The sequence below is a fragment of the Macrobrachium nipponense genome, chromosome 1 (assembly GCF_015104395.2).
Source record: "Macrobrachium nipponense isolate FS-2020 chromosome 1, ASM1510439v2, whole genome shotgun sequence".
NCBI classification, from domain to species: domain Eukaryota; kingdom Metazoa; phylum Arthropoda; class Malacostraca; order Decapoda; family Palaemonidae; genus Macrobrachium; species Macrobrachium nipponense.
Window position 1 is genome coordinate 145,100,875 of NC_087200.1, and position 10,898 is coordinate 145,111,772.

Genomic DNA, 10,898 nt, shown 5'->3' on the forward strand with positions numbered 1-10,898 from the left:
TGTTGTGAATTCTTGGTGTTGATTGGTGTTTGTTTGTGTTGTTGATTTGTTGTGTTTGAGTTGTTGTGTAGTCTTGGTGTTGTTTGGTGTTTGTTTGTGTTGGAGTTGTGGTGTTTGTTGAGCTGTATGAAGTTTTGGTGTCATGGGTGTTAGTGTGTTCTCGCCCTGATTGTGTCAAGTTTCCTGGTGAGTAAATGTGTTTGAGATTGTGTTTTTTCCCTGGCTGAACCAAGTGTCCTGTTAGCAATTAAAGTAACGTAAGGGGGAAGTGTGCCTGGGGGAAATTTGTAAGCCAGGCGTGGTTAACATAATGTGGGGAGGTCTTGCTAGCTTTTGTTTTTTTTTAGTTTGTGATTCCGCCACATTATTTTTTGGCGCCCAATGTGGGACTGCTGGTGAGGCTGAAACAGGACAGCTGGGACAGCAAGAATGGTATGACTGCTGAAGAGGTAAAGGTGGAAGGGTTGGATGAGATTAGGAGGCTTAGGGTGGAGCTTCGGCTGGGGAGGGAAGCTAAGAAGGAAGGGAAGTGGAGAATAAGAGGTTGAGGATTGAGTGTGAGAAGCATAAGAGGGAATTGGAAGAGTTGAGAGGAGTTATGAGGAGTGCAGAAGAGGGAATGAAAGAGGGTTGAAAGAGGCCGAGCAGCGGATTTTTGAGAAGATGAATGAGAAGTTGGGATTGATGATGAATGTTGTGTAAGAGATAACGAAGGGACTTATTGGAGAGGAATCTCTCGGAGAGTGTATGAGAGTCCTCAAACAAGATCCAGGGGGCTTGGATCTGGGCATTCTTGGGTGTTGTGAACATGAGTGTAAGATGTTGTCAAATGTAACTGGGGAGGTAATATGGAGGAGTGATATGGTAATTACAATTGACAACGTCTTCGAGGTTTGCATTAGAGAGAGAGTGAGTGAGAGCATTGTTAGGTTGTCTGTAGCTGTTGGGAATAATTGAGAGTTTGAATGTTTTTGTGTGTTTGATGTGTTGTGTTTGTGTTTGGTGTTGCTGTATGGTAGTGTGTAAGTGCGTGTGTTGTTCTGAAGAGTATGAGTGAGCGACCTGTCAGGAGAGAGAAAGAGCATGAGCGTAAGTGGTGGGTGGATAGTTAGCGATGGTTTTCTTGTTGGGCGATCATTTTGGGTTGTCTGCTGGCGCTGTTGCTGAGTCAGTCAGTCAGTCTGTGATGACCAGTCTGTATTTGGCCGTTTTTGGGACAGTCAATTTGGTCACAGATAGTGAGTTGCTGTTATATGTTTTTTTTTATTGTTTTGATGCTGTGTAATTGAGTTTGTTGTGCTTGTGTCTGGATTTGTGAGTTGTGAACTCTTGGTGTTAATTGGTGTTTGTTTGTGTTTGAGTTGTTGTGTTGTCTTGATGTTGGTTGGTGTTTTTTTGTGTTGGAGCTGTGGTGTTTGTTGAGTTGTGTGAAGTTTTGGTGTCATGGGTGTTTGTTTGTGTAGTGATTTGTCGTGTTGTTTTGAGTTGTTTTGTAGTTTTGGTGCTTGTTTGGTTTTTTGATGTGTGATATTCAGTAGTTGTTGTGTCTCAGCGACTGAATCCAGTGGACAGCACAGCGTCTCACCCTGATTGTGTCAAGTTTCCTGGTGAGTAAATGTGTTTGAAATTGTGATTTTTCCCTGGCTGAACCAAGTGTCCTGTTAGCAATTAAAGTAACGTAAGGGGAAAGTGTGGCTGAGGGAAATTTGCAAGCCAGGAGTGGTTAATGTAATGTGGGGAGGTCTTGCTCCCCTTTATTTTTGTTTCTTTTTTTTAGCTTGTGATTCTGCCACCTGGTTAAGAAGAATTACCTTACTGATGAATTGGCCAAGAATCTGTTTTCAGAAGACAATGTATTCCATGATGATGCATATAAGATTTATGCAGATGGTTCCAAGTCGACAGAGGGAGTTGGGCCAACTGATTTTACAGAAGAATTTTGCGAGGCTGGAAAGGTGCCTACTCCAGCTTAGGTATATACAAGGTCTAGAGAGAGTACAGACCTTTGTTATATATAGCATTAGCTATTGTTCATCGCACCAATAAAAAGACGTTTGTATTATATTCGGATCCTCGAAATGTTTTGGAAAGTGTAAAATATTCTCAGTTTATCCCAACCTTTGATTCACAAACTCATGAGTGCCTTTTTCTAATTTCTTGGAAGTACAAATCTATTTCGTTCTGCTGGATTCCTGCCCATGTGGGGCTCAAAGGTAATAAAAAAGCTGATAGAGAAGCAAAAAGGGTATATAATCAAAGATCACTGGATATCGTGAAGTTCCTATCGTTGACGTGATGACTCTTATCCGAAGCTATATCGTAACGCAGCAAATGGCAGGAGCGATTGAGGCAATTAGACCTGATTTGAATTTTTGGCAGTCTTCATTTCATAGAGATAGGAGGAGGACTGAAATTGTTTTAAGGAGACTTCGTATTGGTGCAGCTATATTCTTGATGGAAGTGATGCTTTTGTCTGTGCTCGCCGTGGCAGTCTGTTGACAGTTGACCACATTCTGGTGTCTTGTTCAATAGTACATGGCGCTGGGGACAGGAAACTTGGTCTTTCAGAGAGACAACTTGCCTATATTTTAGGGGACGATGTTGGTATTGTCAGCCTTGCGAAATTTTCATTATAACAGATTTATATATATATATATATATATATATATATATATATATATAATATTATATATATATATAATATATATATAATCAGAGGAAGACGGATGAAAACCACACATCACTAGGCGTCTTTTTTTATTATTTTGCCGAAGTTTCTTAATTATTTACAGAATTGCATTTGGGCTGCACATAAGAAGAGATAAAAAAAAAAAACAGTTAAAAGTATAGTCTAAGAATTCATTTAAAATATAAGAGTAAAAATGAAAAAAAAAAATAAAAATAATAACACAACCAACTTGTTGTCTTACCTCTAGATTGGTTGTGATTTTATTTATATTTATTTCATTTTTACTCTGTTACATTTTAAATGAATTCTTAGACTATACTTTTAACTGTTTTTATGTTCTTATCTTTTCTTATGTGCAGCCCGGAAGATGTAATTCTGTAAATAATTACGAAATGTCGACAAAATAATAATAAAAAAAAACAGCCTAGTGATGTGTGGCTTTCGTTCCTCTTCCTCTGATTATGTTACTTGGAGTAGTTCCCTGTACCCTATAACACTATATATATATATATATATATATATTTATATATATTATATATATATATATAGATATATATAATATATCTTATATATATATATATATATATATATATCTAAGATCTTATTCTACCAATTACGTAATGCATACAAGAGTATACACTTTTACCTATATTTGCATTTTAATTTTTAATTTGTTATTTTTTACATTTTAATTTTTTGTATTTTTAGTTTTTATTTTCCTAGTATTCTTTTAAATGAAATAAGGTTTTTATGCTGTCATTCCCTTAAGGTTATCATCACCTTCATTTACATTTCATGAATCATTATCTATTTCATTCCAGTAGAGGGCGGAATGACCAAAATACGTAGGTCTTAGTGCTTGGCCTTGCTCCTAAATTTCATAATCTATCCATCCATCCTTTAATTGTACCTCCTTTCATGTTCTTTCTTCCAACTTACTTGCCACCCTCTCCTTGCAATTATCTTTGTGCAACAGCGAGGTTTTCCTCCTGTTACAACTTTCAAATCTTTTTCCTGTCAATTTCCTTTTCAGCGCTGAATGACCTTATAGATCCCAACGTTGGGTCTTTGGCTTAACTTCTATATTCTATTCTGTTGCAAGCCAGAAAAAAAAGAAAGAAATGACGAGCGTCTCTTGACTTCTCCGGAAAATAAAGGTGATCATAAATTGACGTGTTAAATGATTTTGAAGCAAATGAACGGACTGATAGGATAAAGAACTGCGTCGCAGCAGTAAAAAGCGTAAAAAATGATTTGACTACAACTAAATAATGTTCCATTTCGAATGCGAACAGTTGACACGGTCAAAATAAAGGGATAAATGGGACCTAGTCTTCACTTGGCGCCTCAGTGGTGTGGTTGGTATGGTGTTGGCGTCCCACCTCGGTGGTCGCGGGTTCGATTCTCGGTCATTCCATTGAGGAGCGAGAGATGTGTATTTCTGGTGATAGAAGTTCACTCTCGACGTGGTTTGGAAGTCACGTAAAGCCGTTGGTCCCGTTGCTGAATAACCACTGGTTTCATGCAACGTAAAAACCCCATACAAATAAATATTCTTCACTTGTAAAATGGCCGCCGGGTAAAAGGAGAGACCAGCGGGAAAAACATGCCTAAACAAATAAGCGAACCTGGCAATTACCTCTTTGCGTTCCGGCAAATTGCTTCCTGAGGAAGCCTCGTGATTTTCGTAACAAGTCTGAAAGGCCGTAACTCGATACCATCATCTTGCCCGTTACGTCATTTTAATGGTTACGGCCTTGTGGCACCAATGCTGATATTTCTTCAGTTTTAATGCGCGAAAACCTCTTGCAGAGAAGACGTTGTTCGTATTTGGAAGTTAAGTCTTGATTTTCCGTCTTCTGTTGTTAGAGGCAAAGATTAATTTTTTATATATTACACACACACACACACACACACACACATATATATATATATATATATATATATACATAATTGTTTTGGTTGTCTGGATGAAAATGAAAATAGGACCGAAAAAGATGAATCAATTTCAAATGTTCATGGATTTACACAGATGGAAGAAATGGGCACTCTCTCTCTCTCTCTCTCTCTCTCTCTCTCTCTCTCTCTCTCTCTCCCTTGATGAGGTTGGCATCGTCATTGCAACTCACATGGTGCACTGTAGGCATCACTTAATGATGTTTGCAGCGCCCCTTCACCCCTAGTAGATGCACCCTGTTTTTAGCAATTGACCTGACCTGTATTCCGCTTCCTTTTATCCCTCTTGCTGTCCAACCACTCCAACTCCCTCTTGGTGACTCCCTTAAGCTGTGGATGGATGAAAGTGTCCCGGTGCTGACCTTACCCCTCCTGGTCAGACACTTGGTGACGTATCCACCAGACTGCAGCAGCATCTCGTTCGCAACCCCTTCGGCTCCTTCTACAGGTCCTCCCTGCATCCTCAGTAGGTAGTTCAATGATCGTAGATTCACATCAACCGTGCATTTGATGTATAGGCCCGTCCCTTACGGTGCTCCTGATTGGCTATTGATAAGCCAATCACAGGGCTGGAAACTTTCTGTCTCTCTCGAGAGTTCACTTAGGCAGGATGTATGTTCAACCTCTCCTGAGAGATACGAGGTGGAATATACATCCTACCTATGTAAACTCTCTCGAGAAACTGAGAGTTTCCAGCCCTGTGATTGGCTTATCAATAGCCAATCAGAAGCGTCGTAAGGGACGGGCCTAGACATCAAATGCACGGTTGATGTGAATCTACTATAGTATACTCGGTCTCAGTATCAGAAGACAGTTTTCAAATTGCCAAATGTTAATTGGCGACCTTACTGTAAACACTGAGCCAACATATTGATATAGGTTGGATCGGTGACATAGCGCCTGTAGTACCGTGGATTTCCACTGAACTGAGTTTGTGTTACTTCACATAAGGGTACACTCAGTCCTTTTTTTCTTATTAACTTAATACATTTTGTATATTATACATTGCGGCTTTACTGCTGATTCCTCCTCTCGGTCCTCCTAGTCTTTAGTCCAGAAGTGTGCTAAGCACAAGTTTACTAAACGTGTAAACTCAAGGTTGCAGTTTTTATGCACATTACGTATTTTCATCAACATAAAATTTCGAAAATATATTTTCCCTCTCAATGGTGCTCTGTACAATATTTTGCTTGACCTGAAACAATGTATAATATAAGTCAAATTTGTTACCTTTGGTGAAGAAGCCTTATGGCAATGGTGTAGTTGGCTAGGAATGACAGGCTACACAAATGATTCAAATTCTGCATTAGCTTTTGTCCATATCACCATTAACAAACTGTGACATAAGTATAAATGAACTGTTGTTGCAGCAAGCTTCACATAGCACAATTCTTCTCTCTCTTCAACTGAACTTTACCAAGGATGCTGTATGAACGAAACCCGTTTTTAAAATGTTGAAGTTTTATGGGTTATTTTTTTGTAAGAATTGGCTGTCATGGTGCGTTCTGTTGTACGTAGTTATCTTCATTGGGCATCTCTTGACTATTTTCTGAAATATGAATGGGCACCATCTATTAATAATAGTACTATTGCAAGGAACAGTTTTGGCATTGGTAATTTTAATTGCTTTATAGTTTCCTCTTCAATCAATGACTACGACACGCGACGTTGCGGCCGTGAAAAGATGAGTTGGTTCGTAGCAGCCTCCTTTGTTGCCTGCCATAAGGAGGTACTGACAAGCAAGGAAATACCGGATTCATAATTCTACCAGCAGTTCTAAGTTCTGCTTCTTGAGTGCATCAACTAATGCAAAACCCCCAAAGTGGGGTTGTGCCGTCAGTGCACCTCATGCAATGCACTGTAGGCATTACATAAGGTTCTTTGCAGCGTCCCTTTGGAACAGCTTTTATTCCTTTAACTGTACTTGCCTCCATATTCTCTCTATTTCATCTTACTTTCACCAACGCCTTAGAAATGAGTCACAGTGCAACTGGTGGTTTTTCTCCTGTTACACTTTTCTGACCTTTTTACTAGAAATTGACGTTTCAGCGCTGAATGGCCTCATAGGTCCCAGCGCGTGGCCCCTAAGCCGAAATTCCGTATTTCTATTTTGCTAAGGTAAAACATGACATAAACACATTAGGGCGAGTTATCTCTTCTGATGTTACGAACAGGTTGAAAGCAAACTACTGACTGAAAGAGGTAATGTTGGACAGTCGTATACACGAAGCACTGGTTAGAACTATCAATAAGTCAATAGTTTCTACTCTATCTCTTTGTGATGTCAGTAAGATAAGTTAACGACCTGAGCTCATGACTTGTTTTATTGTAGTGAAGTCACTTCCTTTTGGTTGATGCCGAGTTCATTGGTTTTCAAGCTTTACCAAACTGTGGCTCTTAGTTTACTGAATATGGATGGATGGCACTGTGCCAAACTCAAGACACTGAGATTGTTGACTCTGAAGTTACACGAATACATCGATTTTACTATCTGCCAAAACCTATGGCACGAAGTTTATTTTTATTTTAGGGTTAAATGAAACTCACGGCCCTGACTTTATTGATTCTGGGGCTGTACCAAACACATGACGCTGAGACTGTTGAATATGAAGTTACACACACACACACACACACACACACACATATATATATATATAATATATATATATATATATATATATATATATATATATATTTAAAAATGGCGCTGAGTATTGATTCTCAGGTTATATACATCAAGCCTATAACAATGAGTTCATGGGTTCTGTATCTACAAAACCCATTCCCGTAAGGGGTTAGTGCTGTCAGTGCACCTCATGCGGTGCATTGTAGGCATTACTTAAGGTTCTCTGCGTCCCTTCGGCCCCTAGCTGCAACCCCGTTCATTCCTTCTACTGTACCTCCTTTCATATTCTCTTGCTTCCATCTTACTTTCCACCGTCGCTAACAGTTGTTTCATTGTTCAGCTGCGAGGTTTCCATCCTGTTACACCTTCCAGACCCCCCTCACTGTCAACTTCCCTTTCTGTGCTGAATGACCTCTCAGGTACCAGTGCTTGGCCTTTGGCCTAAATGTGATACTTTGTCTATGTACCAAACCCATGACACAAGTTTCTCGATTCCAGAGCTAATGTAAACCCATGGACCCAAGTTTGTTTATTTCAGGGGAAATTAGTGGGCTGCATAATATAGGTAGTAATGTCGAAGATGCGACTTAGACGCAATTTCTGGTTCAGTATATAATTCTCTTCAGGATATTTTTACAGTAGGGTACACTGCCACTAAAAACAAGTTTAGTTTTTTTCGAATTGAAAAAACAAGAATACAAAAAAAAAAAAAAAGCTTCCGATAAGGCCAGCAGCTTCAGATAGTGTCAAAGTAAATCAAATGAGAGAATGAAAAAGGATATTTATGACACTGTATAATGCCGACTCACGTTTAGGTAATTCCCAACCACCATGATTCTTTGAAAAGTCACCTTAAGATACTGACTTCTTTTTCATGTTCATTTTTCAGCGGCTTCCTGGTCCGTCCATCGAAGAGTATTGGTTCTCGGCCTTGAGAAACTCGTCGTGCCTATTCCGCTGCACCTAAACAATGGCGGGTAAGTTGTTATATATGCTTTTGTAATTCGGCAGTGTTTTTTTAATCATTACAAACACATATCTTAGGGGGTTTATTTTTCAGACTTTTTTTTTTTTACATATATTTTGGTGATTGCATCCATATTTACTTTTGTATCTTAGAGTTTTTCAAAGACATTTTTTGTATAGTAATTTGTAATTGTATCCGTTTCTATTTTTATATTGTATCCCCTGACCTTTCTCAATTTTTGCCTTTGTGCTAGCAACACAGAAAATAGAAGTGATGTTGTATTTTCTAAGAGGATTGGGATATATTTTTTAATATCACCCTCAGCTAATAACCTTTATTGAAGACGACTTCCGTCTGTAAAGATCGAATGACAAGGCCAAGCTAAGACTTGGGAAGATCACTGAGAAACTGATGTGTGTAACGTGTATTGCATTCAGTATTCCCCTTAGGGGATAGTGCCGTCAGTGCGCCTCATCCTCATGTTGCGAGCTTTAGCCATTATTCAAGATTCTTTGCAGCGTCCTTTCGGCCACTGGCTGCAACCCGTTTTTTCCTATTACTGTACCTCCGTTTATATTTTCTTTCTTACATCTTACTTTCCACCCTCTGGTAGCACCTTTCAAACCTTTTGTAATGTAAATTTCAGTTTCAGCGTAGAATGACATCATAGGTCCCAGCGCTTGGCCACCGTCCTAAAGTCTGTTCTATTCTATTGCATACGATAGTTCAGGAGTTAAATTCTGTATCCTAAGGGTGCGTCCACGTCACAGAACATGGAGAACGCCTCATAAACACACCAGAAACTTATTTGTATCACAAACAGGTTGAAAACAAGTCGACGACATCGAGGGGAGAACGAATCCTTAACAAAATTATACTTGACAATCTTATGAAGCACCGGTCAAGACTACCAGTTAGTTGGCAACTTGTATTCAAACTGTTTTTGATGTTTGCTTGATGAGTTTCCAACGTGTGTATAACATGTTCACTGCAGTGTGGAACAGATCCGCGACGATCATGTAATAAGTGACTCTTCAGATCCCTTTATTATGGATTGAAGTGTAACAACTGAAATGCACATTTTTTTTTATATTGACAAGGAGCGGTTTTATATATAGGTACCTGATAATATATATATATATATATATATATATATATATATATATATATATATATATATGTATGTATGTATATGTATGTAGTATGTATGTATGTAGTATGTATGTATGTAGTATGTATGTATGGATGTAAAATGTATGTATGTATGTATATTACGCATCTCTTCTTAAATTCACAATTAAAAGTAATGAAAGACGTATAAAATAGAGACGAAAGATCAACCTGTCCAGACAAAGGATAATCTAAAACTAACAGCCAAAATGTGACCCGCCTGCTAAACCGAATGAGGGTCGAAGGGAGGACTCCAAGAATAATCCCGGAGATGATGATAATGATGAGAGAATAGCTGTAGATTGTAGCCGAGACCTGCTGTGGGAGGAGGCTGGACTCTCACTTTCAACCAGAATGCAAGCTCTTCTCTTGTGGGCGGGACTTCTGAATGAAGCTCATCATTTAAAGCTTTAAATTGCAGGATCAACATTTTAAGTTTTAGTTTGCCGCTCCACATTGAAGAGCCCCATACAATGAACGATTGTCTGTATCGTCCGCAAAACATTGTTTATGGGCTTGTCTGAATGCAAAAGTGGGCGGAGTTTTGTGTCTGAACGATCTCGGCGGGAATCTGTCACGACCAGGTTGCTGGCTTACGATTTATGTCTGTCATACACAGATTGTTCAATGTATGGGTTTGTCTGCCGATATAAAGCTATCGCGCACGTCTCTTCTAGAGATGATGCAATGTCTTCCCGAGACAAAATCTTTGTTCAGACTGAAATCGGTGCGGAGATCGTCCATACTGGCTGAATAGTGTGTGTGTTTGTCGATAACGACAATCGTTCAGTTTATGCGGGGCTTTAAAGTGTGTGACTGCAGGCTCTTCATGCAAAGTTTTAGACAGAAGGTCCTACACTTAAAGTTTCATATAGAGGGATCCTCACTGAAAGTTTTAGACTGAAGGTTCCTCATATAAAGCTGTAGACTGAAGGCTTCTCATTTTATATTGCAGGCTCCACACTGACAGTTTTAACCTGTAGGTTCTAAACTTAAAGTTTCAGTCTGCAGGCTTCTCATTTAAAGTTTTATATTGCTGTGGCTCTTCATTAAAAATGTTAGACTTCAGGTTCCTCATTTAAAGTTTTAGGTTACTTGCTCTTCATTTAGAGTTTTAGACTGCAGGCTCCTCATTTATTGTTTCAGACTGAAGGCTCCTCATTTTAATTTTTTAGACTGCAGACTCCTCATTTAAAATTTAAAATTGAAGGTTCTTCATTTAAAGTTGTAGATTGCTGACTCATCATTAAAAGTTTTAGACTGAAGACTCCTCACTTGAAGTTTTAGACTGAAGGTGCCTCATTTAAAGTTTGATTGCTGGTGCCTCGCTTGAAGTTTTAGACTGAAGGCTTCTCATTTAAAGTTTTAGACTGAAGGCTTCTCATTTAAAGTTTTAGACTGAAGGTTCCTCATTTTTAGTTTTAAGCTGAAGTTTTCTCATTTAAAGTTTTAGACTGAAGGCTTCTCATTTAAAGTTTTTGATTGCTGGT

At 38.8% G+C, this 10,898-nt stretch overlaps 1 protein-coding gene across 4 annotated transcripts in view; it reads left to right on the top strand.

The window, feature by feature from the left end:
• LOC135219715 (UDP-glycosyltransferase UGT5-like) overlaps positions 1 to 10,898 on the top strand; it is a 106,400-nt gene that overhangs the window by 49,002 nt on the left and 46,500 nt on the right. For all 4 annotated transcript variants that reach the window (XR_010315495.1, XR_010315496.1, XM_064256705.1 and 1 more), the window contains one exon: positions 8,161 to 8,248. The gene's annotated coding sequence lies outside the window, so the exon portion shown is untranslated. The remainder of the gene's footprint in view (positions 1 to 8,160; positions 8,249 to 10,898) is intronic.